The 22,904-nt window shown below is 48.8% G+C and overlaps 6 non-coding genes and 4 pseudogenes across 6 annotated transcripts; 7 read left to right on the forward strand and 3 right to left on the reverse strand.

Moving 5' to 3' along the window:
* Positions 1-2,138: 2,138 nt before the first annotated feature.
* Positions 2,139-2,257, forward strand: LOC148671029 (5S ribosomal RNA; annotated as a pseudogene).
* A 617-nt stretch (positions 2,258-2,874) lies between these two features.
* Positions 2,875-3,039, reverse strand: LOC148671030 (U1 spliceosomal RNA). The gene has a single exon (XR_015938300.1). It is a non-coding gene; the product is annotated as a U1 spliceosomal RNA (small nuclear RNA).
* A 1,508-nt stretch (positions 3,040-4,547) lies between these two features.
* Positions 4,548-4,666, forward strand: LOC148671031 (5S ribosomal RNA; annotated as a pseudogene).
* Positions 4,667-5,203: 537 nt separating this feature from the next.
* On the forward strand, positions 5,204-5,322 carry LOC148671032 (5S ribosomal RNA; annotated as a pseudogene).
* A 537-nt stretch (positions 5,323-5,859) lies between these two features.
* Positions 5,860-5,978, forward strand: LOC148671033 (5S ribosomal RNA). The gene has a single exon (XR_015937892.1). It is a non-coding gene; the product is annotated as a 5S ribosomal RNA (ribosomal RNA).
* A 537-nt stretch (positions 5,979-6,515) lies between these two features.
* On the forward strand, positions 6,516-6,634 carry LOC148671034 (5S ribosomal RNA). The gene has a single exon (XR_015937893.1). It is a non-coding gene; the product is annotated as a 5S ribosomal RNA (ribosomal RNA).
* A 535-nt stretch (positions 6,635-7,169) lies between these two features.
* LOC148671035 (5S ribosomal RNA) lies at positions 7,170-7,288 on the forward strand. Its single transcript, XR_015937190.1, has one exon. It is a non-coding gene; the product is annotated as a 5S ribosomal RNA (ribosomal RNA).
* Positions 7,289-7,825: 537 nt separating this feature from the next.
* Positions 7,826-7,944, forward strand: LOC148671036 (5S ribosomal RNA; annotated as a pseudogene).
* A 10,016-nt stretch (positions 7,945-17,960) lies between these two features.
* trnaa-cgc (transfer RNA alanine (anticodon CGC)) lies at positions 17,961-18,033 on the reverse strand. Its single transcript has one exon. It is a non-coding gene; the product is annotated as a tRNA-Ala (tRNA).
* A 3,405-nt stretch (positions 18,034-21,438) lies between these two features.
* trnal-uag (transfer RNA leucine (anticodon UAG)) lies at positions 21,439-21,520 on the reverse strand. The gene has a single exon. It is a non-coding gene; the product is annotated as a tRNA-Leu (tRNA).
* Positions 21,521-22,904: the final 1,384 nt, after the last annotated feature.

Consider the following 22,904-nt stretch of genomic DNA (forward strand, 5'->3'; position numbering starts at 1 on the left):
CTGCATTATTTAGGCTGATTATCGAGGTTAGCCTTTATTTGGTCATGGGGGCCTCGGTACTGTATGCTAATTCTCAAGACAGTTTCACCCGTTTTCTGATTGCTAGGTTCTGTACCAGTGCAGACATGTCAAACAGTGAATGGCTGTACCTCTATTGTATCCCTGCTCAATTAATAAAATCAGCAATAAATGAATATATGTATAGTTATACGAAAAACAAGTGGTTTATCGACTCATCTTCATTTGCAGATTTAGAGGCAGATTCGATATTCGTTTTACAAATGGGTTTTTTTTTATATGGGTCACACTCATGCCATAGCAACAAAACATCTCTAGAAATGAGGCTATAGATCACCTTTCCATCCTCCAGGTTTTCTTCCCAAAGCCTAAGGCACCAACGGTGACCCCTGCTGGCCGAGAGAGCAAAAGCTTGCAGCACCTGGTATTCCCAAGCAGTCTCCCATGCAAGCACTAACCAGGCCTGACCCTACTTAGCTTCAGAGATCAGACGCGTTCAGGGTGGTGTGGCCGCAGGCGAAAGTAATAGCACCTGACTCGCTACTTGAAGCTGTGTGTGGCTGGGGTTCCGTGCCCCCCGAGCTTGACTGAAGTATCGTTCGTGTGCAACTCTTTGGAAAGGAGCTGCTTTCCAAATTGCATTGCGTACCTGGATGTTGGCGAATGTGCTCCCTTGTGTTGGCTTGTCCCGCACTGGAGGAGAACAAACAAACTGCTCGGAGGAGCACAAGGCAAGTCTTCACAAGACAAAAACCTCCAGTGCACACATGTCAAACAGTGAATGGCTGTACCTCTATTGTATCCGTGCTCAATTTGGGTGGGCAAAACGAGAAAACGAGAGTGCCGTTTCCTACACATCTGCAGTCACCAATGCACATTCGCAGCATTTCCCGGGACGCAATTTGGCCTCATTTGCATAACAGCAGACCGGCAGATCGCTACGCAAGCTCGCGTCGTGCGCCTGCCACACACCGAACAAACACCGGAGCCTTTTCAGCAATTTCCAAAAAACGGGCCTGCTCGCCTGCCCACAAGGCTCCATCTCTTACCCGCTCTCCAGAGCCTGCTGTCTTCTGTGCTGTTCTCTCGGCACCGCTGCAGCGCACACAACTCCTGTAGCGCGGGGAGAAAGTTTCCACTCTCCGCCGCAGGGAAGGCTCGCTCCGTGCGCACACGTCCTTTCAATGCCAGTTCAACAAGTGCTCCGCATTAGCAGCGTCGGGGCTCCGGCGTGTCGCACCTCACCTCGCACAGCCCCCTCCTTGAATGTCTCGCGCTGGGCATGCCCCGCTCTTCTCCACCTCATCTTATCGCGTGTGACCACCGACAATGGCCACAATGCCGGGGAATGGCACCTGTAAAGTGTTAATTGGGGCACAGGAACAGCCCGTCTCGTCTCGGGGGCCGGCTTCAAAGACAATACAGCAAACACAGCGGGGCGGGGGAAGTAGACGACACGGCACATGCAGGTACATTCAGCTCCGGTGGGAACGAGTCATTTGTCGGTCTTTTAGTGTTCCCCTTTACCAATCAGTCGGGGTCTCCTCCTAATCCCCGTCTCATATGTAACAATCAATGACGAGGCCCCCCTGTCCCGCGATATTGTATTTGTCTCCTGGCCGCTAGCTGGCGCCGTGAGATTTAGTACTCGCGCAAGAGACCGGGGGCAGAGCGCCCCCCACAAAGTGTGCGCTCCAGGTTCCCTCTCGGGGCTCTGCAACACAGCGGAAAGGCAGCGAGAAGGAGCCTCTTGCTCTGACGCCGCAAGGCCACAGGAGGGCGGAGGCACCGCGCGCCCGGCCGACGTGTTGGACCGGTGCGCTTTATGTGCTGAAATAAACACGCGACAGCCCAGAAATGTTTTCAGAGTGCTGTGCACTGGAGGTTTTTGTCTTGTGAAGACTTGCCTTGTGCTCCTCCGTGCAGTTTGTTTGTTCTCCTCCAGTGCAGGACAAGCCAACACAAGGGAACACATTCGCCAACATCCAGGTACGCAATGCAATTTGGAAAGAGGCTCCTTTCCAAAGAGTTGCACACGAACGATCCTTCAGTCCAACTCGGGGGGCACAGAGCCCCAGCCACACACAGTTTCAAGTAGCGAGTTAGGCGCCATGGCTTGCGCTTGCGGCCACACCACCCTGAATGTGCCCAATCTCGTCTGATCTTGCAAGCTAAGCAGGGTTGGGCCTGGTTAATACTTGGATGGGAGACTTCCTGGGAATACCAGGCGCTGCAAGCTTTTGCTCTCTCGGCCAGCAGGGGTCGCCGTTGGTGCCGTAGGCTTTGGGAGGAAAACCTGGAGGATGGAAAGGTGATCTATAGCCTCATCTCTAGAGATGTTTTGTTGCTATGGCATGTGTGTGACCCATATAAAAAAAAAAAAAACGTTTGTAAAACGAATATCGAAGCTGCCTCTAAATCTGCAAATGAAGATGAGTCGATAAACCACTTGTTTATCGTATAACTATACATATATTCATTTATTACTGATTTCATTCATTGAGCACGGATACAATAGAGGTACAGCCATTCACTGTTTGACATGTCTGCACTGGTACAGAACCTAGCAATCAGAAAACGGGTGAAACTGTCTTGAGAATTAGCATACAGTACCGAGGCCCCCATGACCAAATAAAGGCTAACCTCGATAATCAGCCTAAATAATGCAGACTACAGCAAAACGACTGACTTTGAAAAGGGAATGAATGTCCGGAAGGAGTAGTGTAACCAGCTTGAAATGTTTCTCCGGACCTCTAACTAAAAGAAACCGGGAACCAGCAGTGGCTTTCGAACTGGGATCCTAACGCAGCACGTGGTGTCGTAACTCTTCCGTATCCGATATTGGACCAAGCACATCAGGGGAGAGCGCGAACGCAGTCCCCCACTACCAGAAATAATGCGGTCGAGATTCCCACATTTGGGGAATTCGCAGGGGTCAGCACAGCCGGAGTGCAATGGCCGAGCCTCGCCCTGGGTGAACCGATTTTTTAAGAACTTTATTTTCTTTTCACAAAAAAATACAGGACATCACAAATTAGAAAGCTTTACATTAATATACATACTTAAAACAGTATATATGATCACATCTCATTACATTTTGACACGGTACCAGTTACATAGCAACAATTTCTTTTTTTCTGGTGTAAATCACATTCTTTACTTAAACATGATAATGTTTTTCACAGTTTCTTGAGATATTGACCTATGCTCTCTATTTCCCACAGATGATTTTCTGCTTCCTCCCTCCCTTCTCTCCACAGATCTCTGAGGTAATAGTTCTCTCGGGTGATGAACAGGGCCAGGCTACCTGCTGCCTTGACTGGGACCTCATTGCCTTTGAACAGCCCCATGTTCCTCACTCTCCACAGGGCGTCTTTCCCACTGTTCACCACGGCCCAGATCCTGTCAAACACGTCAGGAGGAAGTTTGACAGGAGAGTTGCCGTTGTAGCGGCAATGCTTGTTAATAAGACAGAATTAGGCGGTGGTATTCTGTCCTAAATGAGGCCCCATCTCACCTTCCATCTCTGTGGTGCAGCCACAGAGAAAGTATTCATGCAGGCTGATTTAAGATGTTTTCTTTTGATAAGGGACAGCTCCCAGATGGGGATGCACTTAGCTAAACCTGGCTATCATGATCAATGGTCATCCATTGGCGCCTATCTGTCTAGGGAGTGCCAAATGGACATCTGGACTGCATTCCTAAGTGTCAAGAGTAAGTGACTCATATCTCACCTTGATCAACCAATCAGGGACTGGCAGGGCGTGGTAATACCACATGGGTCTCCAATGCCTGCCAAACTCTCAACCAATCAGCACACATCTGTGTCTTGGTCAAAAAGTGAGCGCAAGCTCAGATCGGTGCTCTCCTTGGCCATTGTCGCACATCCTCAGAGACAATCATGTGACAACTGCTGTTGTCTGCAAAGGGACTTGGACTTTGTTATAAGCGCAAGGCCGAGGATCCCGTACGTACTCAGAATTCAGAAAGCTTTTAAGCGCAGGAGGCGCCCTATCCCCGCTCGCTCGCTCACTCCCCTGTTCACACGTGCAGTGCGGCTTGTCCGTCTGTTTATTTGTCAGCTTTGGCGAGACACGGGTGCTTGTGTATTAGCGTGAGCATTTTTTATTCTGATCAGGAACAGTTTAACAAGTCCGCAAAGGATCGAGGAAAGGTTTATCGCCAGCTGAAAAGAGACACAGCGCTTCGGCTGCGGAGACTTGTTCGGCTGGCGTTCGGAGAGTCGCGTTTTTCAGAATTGTATTGAGATCGTTTTCCACAGAGCTCAGATGTCAAAGCACAGCAGCAGCTCTCCACAGCGATCCTCTATAGCGCCCTTTCTCCCGCTGCTCCATCCTCATTGGAAGGAAGCAAGAGTGAAAGGCTGAAGTGAAATAGAGCGGGGACGAAGGCAGTGAAGAGAGAGAACGTGGGAAGAAGAGAAAAACGCAAGGAAAAAAAAGCAGCGTCGTAAAAGAGGTGACGGAGCTGTCCTCTCAATAAGAAGGGTGCCAGTGAGCCTTGCTCTCGCTTACGGCCACACACCCTTGAGCACGCCTGATCTCGTCTGATCTCGGAAGCTAAACAGGGATGGGCCTGGTTAGTACTTGGATGGGAGACCGCCTGGGAATACCAGGTGCTGTAAGCTTTTAAGCGCAGGAGGCGTCCTATCCCCACTCGCTCGCTCATTCCCCTGTTCACACGTGCAGTGCGGCTTGTCCGTCTGTTTATTTGTCAGCTTTGGCGAGACACGGGTGCTTGTGAATTAGCGTGAGCGTTTTATATTCTGATCAGGAACAGTTTTACAAGTCCGCAAAGGATCGAGGAAAGGTTTATCGCCAGCTGAAAAGAGACACAGCGCTTCGGCTGTGGAGACTTGTTCGGCTGGCGTTCGGAGAGTCGCGTTTTTCAGAATTGTATTGAGATCGTTTTCCACAGAGCTCAGATGTCAAAGCACAGCAGCAGCTCTCCACAGCGATCCTCTATAGCGCCCTTTCTCCCGCAGCTCCGTCCTCATTGGAAGGAAGCAAGAGTGAAAGGCTGCAGTGAAATAGAGCGGGGACGAAGGCAGTGAAGAGAGAGAACGTGGGAAGAAGAGAAAAACGCAAGGGAAAAAAAGCAGCGTCGTAAAAGAGGTGACGGAGCTGTCCTCTCACTAAGAAGGGTGCCAGCGAGCCTTGCTCTTGCTTACGGCCACACCCCCTTGAGCACGCCTGATCTCGTCTGATCGTGGAAGCTAAACAGGGATGGGCCTGGTTAGTACTTGGATGGGAGACCGCCTGGGAATACCAGGTGCTGTAAGCCTTTAAGCGCAGGAGGCGCCCTATCCCCACTCGCTCGCTCATTCCCCTGTTCACACGTGCAGTGCGGCTTGTCCGTCTGTCTATTTGTCAGCTTTGGCGAGACACGCGTGCTTGTGTATTAGCGTGAGCGTTTTTTATTCTGATCAGGAACAGTTTTACAAGTCCGCAAAGGATCGAGGAAAGGTTTATCGCCAGCTGAAAAGAGACACAGCGCTTCGGCTGTGGAGACTTGTTCGGCTGGCGTTCGGAGAGTCGCGTTTTTCAGAATTGTATTGAGATCGTTTTCCACAGAGCTCAGATGTCAAAGTACAGCAGCAGCTCTCCACAGCGATCCTCTATAGCGCCCTTTCTCCCGCAGCTCCGTCCTCATTGGAAGGAAGCAAGAGTGAAAGGCTGAAGTGAAATAGAGCGGGGACGAAGGCAGTGAAGAGAGAGAACGTGGGAAGAAGAGAAAAACGCAAGGGAAAAAAAGCAGCGTCGTAAAAGAGGTGACGGAGCTGTCCTCTCAATAAGAAGGGTGCCAGCGAGCCTTGCTCTCGCTTACGGCCACACCCCCTTGAGCACGCCTGATCTCGTCTGATCTCGGAAGCTAAACAGGGATGGGCCTGGTTAGTACTTGGATGGGAGACCGCCTGGGAATACCAGGTGCTGTAAGCTTTTAAGCGCAGGAGGCGCCCTATCCCCGCTCGCTCGCTCATTCCCCTGTTCACACGTGCAGTGCGGCTTGTCCGTCTGTTTAATTGTCAGCTTTGGCGAGACACGGGTGCTTGTGTATTAGCGTGAGCGTTTTTTATTCTGATCAGGAACAGTTTTACAAGTCCGCAAAGGATCGAGGAAAGGTTTATCGCCAGCTGAAAAGAGACACAGCGCTTCGGCTGTGGAGACTTGTTCGGCTGACGTTCGGGGAGTCGCGTTTTTCAGAATAGTATTGAGATCGTTTTCCACAGAGCTCAGATGTCAAAGCACAGCAGCAGCTCTCCACAGCGATCCTCTATAGCGCCCTTTCTCCCGCAGCTCCGTCCTCATTGGAAGGAAGCAAGAGTGAAAGGCTGAAGTGAAATAGAGCGGGGACGAAGGCAGTGAAGAGAGAGAACGTGGGAAGAAGAGAAAAACGCAAGGGAAAAAAAGCAGCGTCGTAAAAGAGGTGACGGAGCTGTCCTCTCAATAAGAAGGGTGCCAGCGAGCCTTGCTCTCGCTTACGGCCACACCCCCTTGAGCACGCCTGATCTCGTCTGATCTCGGAAGCTAAACAGGGATGGGCCTGGTTAGTACTTGGATGGGAGACCGCCTGGGAATACCAGGTGCTGTAAGCTTTTAAGCGCAGGAGGCGCCCTATCCCCGCTCGCTCGCTCATTCCCCTGTTCACACGTGCAGTGCGGCTTGTCCGTCTGTTTATTTGTCAGCTTTGGCGATACACGGGTGCTTGTGTATTAGCGTGAGCGTTTTTTATTCTGATCAGGAACAGTTTTACAAGTCCGCAAAGGATCGAGGAAAGGTTTATCGCCAGCTGAAAAGAGACACAGCGCTTCGGCTGTGGAGACTTGTTCGGCTGGCGTTCGGAGAGTCGCGTTTTTCAGAATTGTATTGAGATCGTTTTCCACAGAGCTCAGATGTCAAAGCACAGCAGCAGCTCTCCACAGCGATCCTCTATAGCGCCCTTTCTCCCGCAGCTCCGTCCTCATTGGAAGGAAGGAAGAGTGAAAGGCTGAAGTGAAATAGAGCGGGGACGAAGGCAGTGAAGAGAGAGAACGTGGGAAGAAGAGAAAAACGCAAGGGAAAACAAGCAGCGTCGTAAGAGGTGACGGAGCTGTCCTCTCAATAAGAAGGGTGCCAGCGAGCCTTGCTCTCGCTTATGGCCACACCCCCTTGAGCACACCTGATCTCGTCTGATCTCGGAAGCTAAACAGGGATGGGCCTGGTTAGTACTTGGATGGGAGACCGCCTGGGAATACCAGGTGCTGTAAGCTTTTAAGCGCAGGAGACGCCCTATCCCCGCTCGCTCGCTCATTCCCCTGTTCACACGTGCAGTGCGGCTTGTCCGTCTGTTTATTTGTCAGCTTTGGCGAGACACGGGTGCTTGTGAATTAGCGTGAGCGTTTTATATTCTGATCAGGAACAGTTTTACAAGTCCGCAAAGGATCGAGGAAAGGTTTATCGCCAGCTGAAAAGAGACACAGCGCTTCGGCTGTGGAGACTTGTTCGGCTGGCGTTCGGAGAGTCGCGTTTTTCAGAATTGTATTGAGATCGTTTTCCACAGAGCTCAGATGTCAAAGCACAGCAGCAGCTCTCCACAGCGATCCTCTATAGCGCCCTTTCTCCCGCAGCTCCGTCCTCATTGGAAGGAAGCAAGAGTGAAAGGCTGCAGTGAAATAGAGCGGGGACGAAGGCAGTGAAGAGAGAGAACGTGGGAAGAAGAGAAAAACGCAAGGGAAAAAAAGCAGCGTCGTAAAAGAGGTGACGGAGCTGTCCTCTCAATAAGAAGGGTGCCAGCGAGCCTTGCTCTTGCTTACGGCCACACCCCCTTGAGCACGCCTGATCTCGTCTGATCGTGGAAGCTAAACAGGGATGGGCCTGGTTAGTACTTGGATGGGAGACCGCCTGGGAATACCAGGTGCTGTAAGCCTTTAAGCGCAGGAGGCGCCCTATCCCCGCTCGCTCGCTCATTCCCCTGTTCACACGTGCAGTGCGGCTTGTCCGTCTGTCTATTTGTCAGCTTTGGCGAGACACGCGTGCTTGTGTATTAGCGTGAGCGTTTTTTATTCTGATCAGGAACAGTTTTACAAGTCCGCAAAGGATCGAGGAAAGGTTTATCGCCAGCTGAAAAGAGATACAGCGCTTCGGCTGTGGAGACTTTATTAATAAGGCCCCTCAGTAGTTGAGATCTCTGTTATACCCATCTAGAAACATGCAATCAGCATGTTATTGCTGAAGCAATAGTCACAACATTATTCCACACCTGGGTGAGATGCGGGTTATGATGACAGTCATGCTTTCTACACCTTATACTGAGCTCAGAAATGGACCAAGCGGACATCTCACGAGCAGATCCCTCCGCGTATAAGAAAGGCAACTTGTCTCAGCAAAAATACCACGGATTCACATCCAAAATATGATAAAAAGGCAAAAACCCCACACTTGGAATGCAAACGTACCCTAAAAAGGAAACACGGTTTTAAAACCAACTTGATTTTCCCCTGGAGAAACCTTTTTATGGACACACATCGCATCTATTACACATGTAGAACTAAATATAAAGATAAAACTTAATATAAGAAGTCATGACATATCACACATGACGAAGTCTGGTCCAGAATAAACAGTTTACACTGACCCACCTTTATTTACCCTGGTCACTCACTTCTATTAACTGTTTAACTGGGTAACAAATTAATATTTGTTTCAATTTGGGATCTACACCTGGGAGCCCTGAAATGTTGGCCAGAGGGGAGAAGCTGATATTCAGACGTGAGAATATATTAAAAAAAAGGATCTGATGTTGTTTTTCACCTGTCTAATCAAAGCTTGTTCAAAAATTATCTGATTATAGGACACACGAGTTTATAATCATACTCATTCCACTTTTTAACCCCGTATATATGCACAATATGAAACGTATATACACTAAATCTCACGTGTGACTCCCATAATATACATTTCTTTACGAAAATTAGGAACACTTACTACAATTATCAACCCCCCATGACGAGGCAATATTTCATACCTTTGTTTCTTTGTGGGTTCAAAGTTCTGTCCTGTCGTTTCACACGTAATGTTTTGGTAGTTATCTCAATTTTCCTTTGCAATTATCTCCAAGATCATCATCAACTTTTTGTAAAACGCTATGCACAACTGATATTTAAAGAAAGTCCTGTACCAAAACGTCTTCGTAGGGAAAGACAACTTTTTTTTCCTTACGTTAGTCGCTACACGGTTACTCAAAAAATCCATTCACCGCCTTTAAAAAAAAGTTTCGTTTTTTATTGTGGTTCACTGACATTTCTGTCACAATTCTGAGGGACCCCAAATAAAATTCACTTGCCGGTATAAAGACGCCGGCGAGGATAAGACAGGTATCGAGCCACCTGCGTATCTAGCGGACGTTTAAAATAAAAAAAAATGGCGTGTAATGTTGCGAAGGGCTACTGTTTTTTTTATAGATTGTCGATTGTAAGGGACGTGGGCCGCGACAGAAATACTGGACGGGGTGGGAAAAGCTTGATTGATGGTTTGTTGTACCGCAACGGTCACAATTGACTCACCAGCAAAGATGGCGCCGAGGCCACATCGACTCCCTCCCGCCCTGCCTCGCACCGAAGCTCGAGCTGCGGAGCGCGACGCCAAACCGCCGGTCCACGGGCGCGGGCGCCGGACATAGACGTCATAAACCCTTCCGAGGCGCAGGAATTATAGATCACGGTAGTTTCTTCTGGACCCGGGTTAGGGACAGTGTGCCCTCCGTGAGAGTCTTCTGAGGAAGCCAGTGTCTCATGGGTGTCCAGGCTTGGTACCATCTGTCCATCACAGGACACACAGACACACACACTCACTCACACACCCTGGACAGGACACCAGTCCATCACAGGACATACACACACCCTAGATAGGACACCAGTCCATCACAGGACACACACATACTCACACACCCTGGACAGGACACCAGTCCCTCACAGGACACACACACACAACCTGGATAGGACACCAGTCCCTCACAGGACACTCAGACACACACACTCACACAACCTGGACAGGAACCAGTCCATCACATGACAAACACACACTCACTCACACACCCTGGACAGGACAGCACTCCATCACAGGACACACACACACCAGGGCCAGTTTTCCCAGAAGCCAATTAGCCCAAAAGCCTGTCTTTGGACCCGAAGGACACAGGGAGAACATGCAGACTCCACACAGACAGTCTCCCCCCCCTCCGGGTCCAGACCCGAGCCCGGAGCCCTTCCGCGCTGAACCCCTCCGTACAGACGTCCGCACACAGCTCCGTTGTTCCCGATTCCCGAGGTGATCTGTTAAAAGAAGCCGGTGTGTTGCCTCCAGGTGACATTTCCTACTGGAGTCAGGACAGGAGGCTCTTCTGTACACAGAAGGGGGTGGGGGTGGGGAACAAGCCGCCCAGCCCTGTGGTTGAAGCCGATACCCCGGCTTCTCTCCAGACACAGCTGGGTGAGCTCCTCCAGTCAGTACAGGGGGCTCTACTGTACACAGAGGGTGGCGGGGGTGTGGAACAACTCCTTTGTTCGGGGCCTTGGGGCATTCTTGTTGTGAAAGGCGCTATATAAAAAAAACTGAATTGAAATTGAATCTTACAGGTTTGGGTTTTTCAGAGATCTTGTCAGAGATCTTGTCTGACGTGCCCGTTTCAAAAACGTAACGACACTCCTCACGTCCGAGCGCCGCCGGTCTGTGACGTAAGGTATCCTTACACAACCATGACGGTTTCATCATGGACAGCACGAAAGCCCGAAAAGTGGTTGACGTTTTAATTTGGCAACGCCACGATGGATCCCAGTTTTTTTTTTTTATTTTGGAGGCCAAAAAGGACAAAAAAGGAAACGTCCGGAGTGGATCGATGGTCATCTCTGCGGTTGTTCTGATGTTCTGAAAAAACAAAACAAAAAAAAAAACATCTCGCTTGCCCGGTCGTGTAGTGTTTCCACACCCCACGCAAATCAACTTCTCTTCGCCCCCGGGGGCTCGTCGCCCGCCGCACCCCTCTCACGTGATAGGGGCTTCCCCCGGCTGTGACGTACTTACCCTACCCCCTTCCGCCAACGTCATACCGAAGGTCGCGCTTCGGGCCGCAGCGATGTTGACGGACTGTCTTGTAGCGTGAGAAGGGTTTAAATTTCGACTTAAGGAGTTGGCCATCGTTATATTTCGCGAGGTATCATACGGGGGGAAAAAGAACATTTATATTTATCAACCTACTAGTAATACTGGGTGGATGTCACGTTCCCCAAAGTTCAGTGCCTCTCTCTAATAAAGTAGAAACGTGACATTGAACTCCGTTCGAAACGGGAGAAATCACCAGGACACGATACAACTGACGTCCGGAAAAGAAAAAAAGAACTCCTATTCCCATTTGTAATGACCCCGTAGTGTTTTTCCCGGTGTGCGCTCATCTTTCGGAGACCCGTTTCTCTCTGGTGTTTTGCTGTTGGAATAAATGCCGAGGTGACCCTTCTGTGTGGAGTCTGCGTGTTCTCTCCAGCGGGTCGTTTCCTACACCGCAGGGGCTGATCGAACCGGGGTCTCCCAATCGTCACAGAAGTGTGTGTCGTTTTGGGTGGTGGTGGGGGGGTGCATCGGGGATACTGCGCCCCGAGGGGATAACCTCTCACCTTACTCCGGACGAAGGGAGAAGACCTGTACCTTCACGAGTCCGGGTTGTGAAAACTTCTTCTGGCAGTTCAAAACGTTTCGAAGAGACTACAGCGCTACCCTGTTTTCCATTTCTATCGTGTATTATTATACAGTCATAAGTATCTGTACTGATCACAGATCCCCCTCTCACTACCAGGACTGAAGCCCAGTGCAGCACGAATAATAATAATAATAATTAATCCGTCTGGACTCTCCACTCAGAGCTCTTCCCAGGTCAGGGGGATCCCCTCCAGCCCCCCCAGTGTGCAGCCCCCACGTGGATGATGCTCCAGTCCGCTCAGCACACAGCAGCTCTCAGTGGGGAGGAGAGCAGAGGGATGGAGCCAGTTCAGAGAGGGGGGGTGATAAGGAGGCCATGATGGGTCAAGACCAGGGGGGGAATCAGGCCAGGACACTGGGGTAACACCCCTACTCCTCTCCAGAAACACCCTGGGATTGTTAATGAGCACAGAGAGTCAGGACCTCGGTTTGACGTCTTATCCGAAGGACGGCGCCTGTTTACAGTCCAGTGTCCCCCGTCACTATACTGGGGCATCAGGACCCACACAGACCGCAGGGTGAAAGCGCCCCCTGCTGGCCCCACTCACACCTCTCCCAGCAGCAACCTCAGTTTTTCCCAGGAGTCTCCCCTCCAGGTACTGACCAGGCTTCTACCTGCTGGGCTCCAGTGGGGAGGGGGCTGCTAGCTGGGAGCTGCAGGGTGAGATGGCTGCTGGGCAAATGATGGCTAAAGAGCTTCCTAGGACACCCTGGAGTTCGTGGTCAACTTCCTTCTCTTCAGACGGAGGTGGCTTGAAATCTGTCTCGTTTCAAGGAGTATTGGACACGATGCCCCCCCTGCTTTAGCCCCGCTAACTGGTGGCACGCCGACAACGAGGGCTCTCGGCCTCAATCCATCAACCACAAACTCTCCGGGATGAAAGAGAAAGACAGACTCTGTTTGTTCGTTTCGGGGGGGGAGGGAAAAAACCAAAAGCTTTTTTTAAAAAACATTTTAATGATGCTTAACAAAAGAACAAAAATTACAATACAGATTAATGTCAAGGGACACCCCCCCCCCCCCCATCTTACGATCATCACAGGACCTTAAAATAATACTTAATAATACAAGGTCGTGCAGACGATCTGAGGACTCAGGTGGAGATAATGTGAAAGTTTTCCACAGTCCAGTCTGGGGTCCCTCAGCTTCAGTCCAGACTGGGGTCTGGGGTCCCTCAGCTTCAGTCCAGACTGGGGTCCCTCAGCTTCAGTCCAGACTGGGATCTGGGGTCCCTCAGCTCTGGTCCAGTCCAGTCTGGGGTCCCTCAGCTCCGGTCCAGTCCAGTCTGGGGCCCCTCAGCTCTGGTCCAGTCCAGTATGGGGCCCCTCAGCTCCAGTGCAATCCAGTCCAGTCTGGTGTCCCTCAGCTCCAGTGCAGCCCAGTCTGGGGTCCCTCAGCTTCGGTCCAGCACAGTCTGGGGTCCCTCAGCTTCGGTCCAGCACAGTCTGGGGTCCCTCAGCTTCGGTCCAGCACAGACTGGGGTCCCTCAGCTTCAGTCCAGACTGGTGTCCCTCAGCTTCTGCCCAGCACAGACTGGGGTCTCTCAGCTTCGGTCCAGACTGGGGTCCCTCAGCTTCAGTCCAGCACAGTCTGGAGTCCCTCAGCTTCGGTCCAGCACAGACTGGGGTCCCTCAGCTTTGGCCCAGCACAGACTGGGGTCCCTCAGCTTCGGTCCAGCACAGACTGGGGTCCCTCAGCTCCAGTCCAGTCGTCTGGTGTCTCTCAGCTCCGGTCCAGTGCAGTCTGGGGTCCCTCAGCTTCGGTCCAGCACAGTCTGGGGTCCCTTGGCTCCAGTCCAGTCCAGTCTGGTGTCCCTCAGCTCCAGTCCAGTCCAGTCCAGTCCAGTCCTTGGTGGGGAAGGCGACTCCGATCTTAGCTGGCACAGAACCAGGAAAGGAACCTGGAAAGAATATTGTTATTGCAGGTGTGAGGGACACAGACACGGACATCACCATGAGATCAAACAGCAAGAGGAGACTCCTCCTTGAATCACAGACACGACCGGGCGGCGTCCCCCTGTCTGCTCACCTGCACCTCCTCTTCTTCTTCTTGTCCTTCCCGGCAGCCTGCTCCTCCTCTCACTCGCTCTTCCTCTCCTGACACACGGTGTCCGCCGCCTCCATCGGCTCGTCCTTATCATCTGTCTCCACCGACATGCAGCTCAGGGACTTTAAAAAGACGCACCAGCACTTCTGAAGCAGAGACAGGAGAGTCACGTTAAGAGTCGGACTGGACACTCCAGGACATGAACACTGGACTGAGAGAGAGAGGGGTTCATACACACACACTGACTGGACACTCCAGTACATGAACACTGCACTGAGAGAGAGAGGGGTTCATACACACACACTGACTGGACACTGGACAGGAGTAAAGAGAGGATCAGAGCATTACCCACCTTCTTTTTCTTCTGTCTCACAGGAGGTGGTGATTGGACCTCCTCCAGCTGGAGTCCGAGGAGGGAGAGAGGGGGCAGGAGAGGGACAGCACAGGGAGAGAAAGAGAGAGACAGGTGAGTCAAGTGTCCCAAGAGTACAGAGACTCTGCTGAGATCACACTCGCAGTGAGTGATCCTGGGTGTAGCCCACTAATACTGACCCACTGTACACCATAGGACAGAGAAGAGGAGGAGGAGAGAGACACACTGCCTGGACACCACAGGACAGAGAGGAGGAGGAGAGAGACACACTGACTGGACACCACAGCACAGAGAGGAGGAGGAGAGAGACACTGACAGACAGGGCTGACAAGACAGACAAGATGGCGAAACTCCACCACAGACAGGACAGGAGGCAGGGTGGGACCAGCACTGACCTTCTTCCTCTCTCCTGCCGGAGGAGCTGTCTCCACCTCCTCTTCCTCCTGCAAGTCAAGAGACAGGCTGAGAGAGAGACGGGCTGGTGGGACATCGGCGAACAGAGCTGAAGGCAGAGAGCCGGGGAGACAGGCCCAGCTGGGACAACGCAGGACAGACAGAGAGACAGACAGAAAGGAAGGAGAGAGAGACACAAAGATGAAGGCACAGAAAGACAGCAGGCAAAGAGAAAGATTGAGATTGAGGGACAAACAAACCGAGAGAGAGAGCGGAAGGAGAGAGAGAGAGGAAGGAGAGAGAAGGACAGACAGACTGACAGACGGGGCTGAAAGAGAGAGAGACAGAGAGGCAGGGACAGACAGACAGCAGGACGAGAGAGAGACAGAGATCGAGGGACAATAATTTGGTTTCGAAATTTATTCTGAAAATATACAATCATTCACTCCTGAAAAATATCAAGTTCAAATTATACATTATGTACAATATTGTAATCAACATATGGCTAATCATCAAAAATAAAAAAAAAACTGTACTGGGGGACACAGCTGGCTGTGCTGTTCTGGACAGAACACACTGAGGTCCAGTTTCCACCTCCTGCAGGATCAAACAGCACCTCCACTGGCTCTCCAGTGAACAGAGGGACAGACAGAGAGGCTTCAGGCTGCAGGGTGACATTGTCTCTGTGAGCTGAAAGACAATCAGGACAGAGGATGATATAAGAACACACTCTGTCAAGAATATAGAGCCCTCTAGTGATCCTACTGTAGACCTGCTCACCACCCACAGTGACGATCACAGTGCTGATACTGCTTCCATTAAGGTCCCTCACTGTGTAGTTGCCCTGATCAGCTGGAGTGAGGGAGCGGAGTGTCAGAGAGCTGTTCTGCACTGACACTCACTGTTCGTACCTGGGGCCAGGGAGCCCTGCGTTGCTCAGTAAGACTATACGATTCTGGACAGATCGTGCAGGATCAAACAGCACCTCCACTGGACCAGCAGTGTGGAGGGGGGAGACAGAGAGGCACCAGGCTGCAGGCTGTGGACTTCTGAGTGAGCTGAAAAGGGACAGGTAGAAACATGTTGAATATTTAGTTTTACAACAATACCTTGAGTTTGGACTGCGATCAGCTTCATTTTGTATTTCAGCTGTGAAAATGCAATTTCAAAAATGCACGCCACAGTCATGTTAGGTTCAAGTTACTGTTGCATCACAACTCAATACATTTGCAATTCACTTCTGAGATAATTGTTCCTGGTGTTTGTGTTGTGTATGCCTTGCAATGGAGGGGTGAGAAATAATGGACTTATTACATTATAATGAATAATAATTGCTTACACTTATATAGTGCTTTTCTGGACACTCCACTCAAAGCGCTTTGCAGGACATGGGGACTCCCCTCCACCACCACCAATGTGCAGCATCCACCTGGATGATGGGACGGCAGCCATAGTGCACCAGAACGCTCCCCACACACCAGCTATGAGTGGGGAGGAGAGCAGAGTAATGAAGCCAATTCATAAATGGGGTTTATTAGGAGGCCATGATTGGTAAGGGTCAATGGGAAATTTGGCCAGGACACTGGGGTAAAACCCCTACTCTTTTCGAGAAACACCCCGGGATTTTTAATGACCACAGAGAGTCAGGACCTCGGTTTTACGTCTCATCTGAAGGACGGCACCTGTTTACAGTTTTTCCAGTGTCCCCGTCACTATACTGGGGCATTAGGACCCACATGGACCACAGGGTGAGAGTTCCCCCTGCTGGCCCCACTAACACCTCTTCCAGCAGCAACCTTAGTTATTATTGTGAAGAATGAAAGAATATTAGGAACATGAAAAGGTTGAATGTTTTAAATGTGTTTTTTTACTGAAACATCCGCTACAGAGATGCGCACACACGTCATTACAAACGCACACCTGCACAGAGACGTCCTCAAGCGCCTTGTTCACAATTATGGGCTCCAATAGGAACAAAAAACGCCAGCCTGACAACTCAAGCATTCAAACCAAGAACCCAACACGTACTTACGTTGGCAGCCTGTGCAGAAAAGCAGAAAGAACCACAAGCCTTCTCTATTGGGAGGAAAAACACACACTCCCTCTCTCACACTCCTGATTTCCTTAAATAGCTCATTCTTCATCTCTGGCTCCTACATACAGTATAGCAGCGCTCAGTCTGCTTTGAATAAGCCATAAATCTAAGATTTGTTTTATCTGTTCCTCTTGTCTAGGCCTAGAGCTGCTTTTCATAAAAGAGCTGTTTGCATAAATAGCTAGGGTTACAGCTGAAGACACCAGCTTCATCCCCCAGTGTGTTATACGTCGGGAGCAAGAGAAGAGGGCCAGGCCATGCCTTTTCATAGATTTTTCTTCTGAAAAGTCAGTTTCTCAGAGGCAGATTTAGCCCCTCATGCAGTGTAGAGAGATAGACACGCCCGCGCGCACAGTTAGAGCTGCACCCTCACACAGACTCAGACCCGCACAGACACGTCCTCTTGTTTAAACAAATACACAAACCTGACGGCGCTCACAATGATCCAGACACACACACACACACACACACACACACGACATCAGTAGTCACTCTCGCACACTGGACCCCAGCTCAGTCCTCACCTCCAGCTCCTGCAAACCGCTTCGAACAAACTGCATTAAGAAAATTAGGTTGCGTTCCGGTAGCAGGCCATCCTGGGCACCAGTGTGAGTTACACACTCATTTGTAAAAGCCCTTCCGCATCGTCGGGCATGCTTCACAGTTCTGGACCTGGGGTGTGGGTGCTGTCTGTGTGGAGTTTGCATGTTCTCTCCCTTGTCTGTGGGGGTTTCCTCCAGGTGCTCCAGTTTCCCACAGTCCAGGGACAGGCTGCTACTTTCACTGGGCAGTGCACCGTCACCGTGGCAGCATGGCGGGTCGGATCTGATTTCAGTCTTTATTTCCTTTTTTAGAGATCCTGTAACCAGGACCTGTTCACTGCCATGACGGACACAAGGAACAATAAAGCCGAAGTCTTGTTTCCCACAAGAAACAACAAAACCGAAGTATTGTTCGATGTGCCGGTACAAACTTTTAGGTTATATAGTCCTTCCTTGCTGCTTCAGACGTCATTCGGTGTTATGGTAAGGGGGGGGGGGGTCGTGGTATTTGGCCAGTTAAGAGACCCTGGCCAAATGGTCAGTTTAAGATTATGCCCCCTCGCATCTGGAATCCTTATCAGTTAACCCCCTTTCCTGCCATAAACCCCTGTTGCTTAGAAGTCTAATTTTCAGGCAGAACTGACTTAAGTTAACCCTATTTACATCTTGTCTCTTACTTCAGCCCTCTTCCATTTGCTAGTTAAAAGTTGTACAACCCATTTGTATGCGACAAAAGAAGCCAGTCTGTTTCCGCCCGGTTTCGAACCGAGGGCCTTTCGCATGCGAGGCGAACATGATAACCACTACACTACGGAAACAGTGGTAAGATGTGCCCAGCGGCCCAGTGCTGAGCTTCGCCAATGCGTTTCAGCTGCTTCCAGTGCCTTTATTGGAGTGCGTGATGGACCGTGCTCTCTCTCCAGAGACCAGCACGCCTGTCATGGACGGAGCAGGAAAGGCGGTGCCACATTCTACAGCCCTCTCCACGCAATCGGGCTACTGAAGTGGAGAAAATCGCCTCTCCAGAAAGTGCAAATATCATAGAGGTAGAGGTAGGGAGAGAGGAGGAGTACAAATTCAAGCAGAGGCCTGAGTGGAGCACTGTCGTATGGCCCTGACATCAATCCCTCAACTCTCTGCATAAAGCAGTGTCTTATGGCCATAACATCCCACCCCCACCACTCTCAATGGAAAGCACTGTCGTATAACCATGACATCCCACCCCCACCACTCTCTGCATAAAGAAGTGTCGTATGGCCCTGACGCCCACCCCTCCACTCTCTGCGTTAAGCTGTGTTGTCAGGCCCTGACATCCCACCTCCGCCACTCTCTGCGTAAAGCAGTATCTTCAGGCCCTGACATCCCACCCCCGCCACTCTCTGTATAAAGCAGTGTCATATGGCCCTGACATCCCACCCCCACCACTCTCTGTGTAAAGAAGTGTCGTATGGCCCCAACACCACCCCTCCACTCTCTGCGTTAAGCTGTGTTTTCAGGCCCTGACATCCCACCTCCTCCATTCTCTGCGGAAAGCACTGTCATATAGCCCTGACACCCCACCCCTCCACTCTTTGAATAAAGCAGTGTCGTCAAGCCCTGACATCCCACCCCCGCCATTCTCTACGTAAAGAAGTGTCATATGGCCCTGACACCCACCCATCCACTCTCTGCGTTAAGCTGTGTTGTCAGGCCCTGACATCCCACCTCCGCCACTCTCTGTGTAAAGCACTGTCGTATGGCCCTGACATCACACCCCCACCACTCTCTGCGTGAAGCACAGTCATATAGCCCTGACGACCACCCCTCCATTCTTTGCATAAAGCAGTGACATCAAGCCCTGACATCCCACCTCCGCCACTCTCTACGTTAACCCCTGTTAACTCGCTTGCTGAATGATCTCTCAAGAAATCCCTGGTGAGATTAAACAGGTGTTTTCTTCAACAGCCACTAAAAGTCTGATGACCTTCTCTGGATTTCCTGAATATGATGTAAAATTAGTTCAAATCATTTGGTAGTTAACAGAACAAAATGCTTTGGAGGTACATTTAAAACAGCAGAGCAACACTGTAGCACTTCGTGTGTGACTGAGTTTAATTGTGTAAACCTGTCTCTCTATGAACACGAGCAAAGAGTTCTCACTCAACAGAAGATTGCGATGTGAGCACAATAATGTAAGACATCTGGTGATGCCAGGGATTGAACTCGGAACTTCATACATGAAAACCATTGAACTACATCCCCTATGGCACAGATGGTGGAACTGACTTAAAGATGTGCATATGTTCACTGACCACAATCCACCCTTCATGAATAATTGAAATGAATAATTTATTTTTATATCCAGTCACATGGGCGACGGTGGTTGATTCTTCAATGGGGGAGAGCGTTTTTCTACCTCCTTACTCGACTGTCTTTCAATTATGTTTTCCTTGACATCTTTTTGCATCTTTTAAGTGCTTGCGATTAAATTACGCATAGAAAAACAGCAGTACAGTTGATGTTCATGGACCGATGCACACAACTCCAGTGATAAAGCCCTGTCTGTAAATATTGTAGAAGAACGTTAAAGGGCGAAACAACGCTCCAACCACGGGAATGGTAACAAGAAGGATCGTGTTCTTATTTAATATGTGCTTTTGAATTGCCTTGTCAATACACACAGGCTTTAGAGATGGACAAATAATTTACAGTGGTGTTTGTAAACAAAGATGGAACATGTTTTTTTCTATACCAGGAAGAAAGGAGCAGACTCTTAAACTTTAAGAGACAGAAACAATACCTCATCACAGCTAACACTAATTAAAACAACATCACAACAGAAGAGTGAAGCCTTGGGTGAATCAAATTAGTTTTCATTGGTCGTCTGTGTCTTCATAACTTTGTAGGTGAGAGAGAGGATTGCGAAAATGTGCGGGTGCTTCTTAGAAGTGTGTTGGTAGTACAGGTGACTTCCAAATAATTGAGCCGGGTTTTAATCCCGGCCAGTGCATCCCCAAACCTTTTCAAGATAATCATTTATCCGGTAGCACATCTCCTGAAACTAACATTCGAGGTAGGAAGCGTGCTCTTAAACACCAAAACACTCAAAAAGGAAGAAGCAGATCTCTGTACACAAGACAGTAGTGCGATATTAGAATTTCTGAGTTCTTGATGGATTCAGGCTCCTTCTCAGAGGTCCTTGCTCGCCAAATAACTTTACATCTGAGGAAGAGCACCACGGAAAAAAAACCCAACTCAACAAGCGAGCGTGTTGGTTGCTCTTGCTCTTAATGCAAGGAGCTGTTTTTTTTTCCTTGCAATAATCATTATTAACCAAAAACAGCAGCACAGGTAAGTCGCATTTGTGATTATGTCACTTCTCTGCTTCAGCAAGGTCAATAAAAGACTCTGAAAGTAGTAAAGCAAAACTGAACTCAAAATCATATTAGGAATTCTGAGCGATATCTCCATACAGGTAATCCAATAAGAACGTTGAAATATTTGAATATAATCTCTCTATATATTTCGCTGCTTTTTACCCGGAGTAAAACTATTGGATTGAAGGAATGCTAACCGCTGGGTTAAAATGTATAGTTGTTATTTGGAGAAATCTGTAAACTCGTGATCTTATATGTTTTAAAAGACAGCACAGGGAAAAACGACAGTGCTGATTATTTTCCAGAGACAGAGCACTGATGACCTCTCCGAGCTGATTGATAAAGCCCACCCAGTGGATACTCTAGCAGAACGTCAAAGAACATTCACCTTTGTATCCAAAGAAACGACAGGAACAACATCAGGAAGCACAATCAATTCCCCTTTTAAATCTTTCCTGTAAGGTATGCTATGTGAATCCATGAAGTTAATCCTCTGATCTCTTTTGATCACGAACAAAGTATTTCTGATGGAGCGCTATGTTCAAAGATTTAATAAGCTTTACCCCTGCCAACGATTCGGCGTGAAGAATTAAAAGTTTCACAGACAAAAGCAGCTCACCACCACAGCCAATATTAAATGTACTTGCCGGTACACTATCATGTGCACTGCCTCAAAAGTGATCTCGGCAGACGTTGTTCCCTACATAAAGCTGAACGTGCCAAAGAGAATTTCTGTTGAGAAAACAAAATATTTTTTCTGCCTTGATGTTAAGCCTGTCTTTTAGAAAGTCTATCTCTAAACACCTCCCGCAGCCTAACAAAAAGCGCTTTTACTGATTGTATTGCAGGTCTTAAAACATTAATATTTGGCAGCAGTGGGATTCAAACCCACGCCCCCAGAGAGACTGGAGCCTAAATCCAGTACCTTAGACCACTCAGCCACACTACCTTCCTCCATACCCATCTTCACATTGCTGGCTTGGACTAGGGGGGGCTTCAGCTCTTGTCGTCAGATCTAATGATATCATGACATGTGGAAGTGACTGCACCTTCATCTTCCGAGATGCTTTCAATAACACAAACGCTACTTTCACTGGCACAAACACAGCAATAATGAAGGTAGTGGGATTCATCCTTTGTGCTGTTTGTAGGGGTGCAACTCTACGGTGATCTGCTGACTTGAAGAGCAAAAATCAAAATCCTCTGCTATTACTGTTGCTTTTTTCATAGTTTCTTCAAATCCTTCATTTGAACGTAGATTTTGAAGGATATTGATGATAATACCACATAAATTGTGGTTTTCTTGTGATCGCCAATTTTATTCAAATAACAGCCTTTTTTACAGTTCCTTGCGTGTTTCACAAGGTATAATTCGCATCCTCAGCTAACATATTTTAAAATTACAATAGCTTATACAGCATGCATGTTTACATTTATATTAAAATTAAAGTAAATATACAAGAATACATACAGTGCTAACCCAATAATTCTTGTCAGGTTCTGCAACAAATCTGCGTTGTTATTTTAACATGTTTCAGCTGAGGGTGCAACAGGAGTATAAATGAATTTTCCCGCCAGCCATTCAAAGACCAAATTCCATGAGCGAACATTATTTTCTCAGATGTTGCCGGCATTGGACTTTGCCGGTGGTATTGAATTATGTCCACAACTGTTGTAGTAGTTCCTTCTTGAAATTCGACACGTGCAAAGCACTCGTAATATCATAGGTGTTAAAGTTCGCTGAGTCTATTCGAGTCATGGTGTGTATCCCTGCCTATCATTGGGAGACGGGTAACTTTTTTACACTCAGATTCCAATCTTCAATGCTTTGTGTGAGAGCTTACATAACTTTCATTTTCTCACAATTTCTGACGATTGTTCCAAAGGGGCACCCTGTCAATTCCGAATACTTTTCAAAAATCTGCCTGCATGTTTGATTATTGTCATTTCATTTAGAAAAAGTTCAATATTGATCATAACTAAAGAAAATAATGATCACGAACAAAAAAGGGATAAAGATGCAAGTCGATCTTGAATCAGAGCTGGGTGAAACGGGCTTCTGTTCTGATATGGTTGTATGAGAAACAGGAGGAATCGCCAATCTCCTATAGAACATGAGTTGAATCAGGAGTGAGACATTTAGTATACTCGTGCATATGTCAACGCCTGACCTACATCGTAAAACTAACATTAAGTTGTCAGAGACATTCATTTATATACAAACAAGAGACAGACCAAGTAATAATTCTACATTAGTTCAGGTGGGTAAACCTGAACTAACTAATAAACCTTTTAATAATTCTACATTAACGTGTCCTACATTGATCAGACTA

Source organism: Lepisosteus platostomus, chromosome 5 (genome assembly GCF_059453375.1).
Source record: "Lepisosteus platostomus isolate fLepPlt1 chromosome 5, fLepPlt1.hap1, whole genome shotgun sequence".
NCBI lineage: Eukaryota > Metazoa > Chordata > Actinopteri > Semionotiformes > Lepisosteidae > Lepisosteus > Lepisosteus platostomus.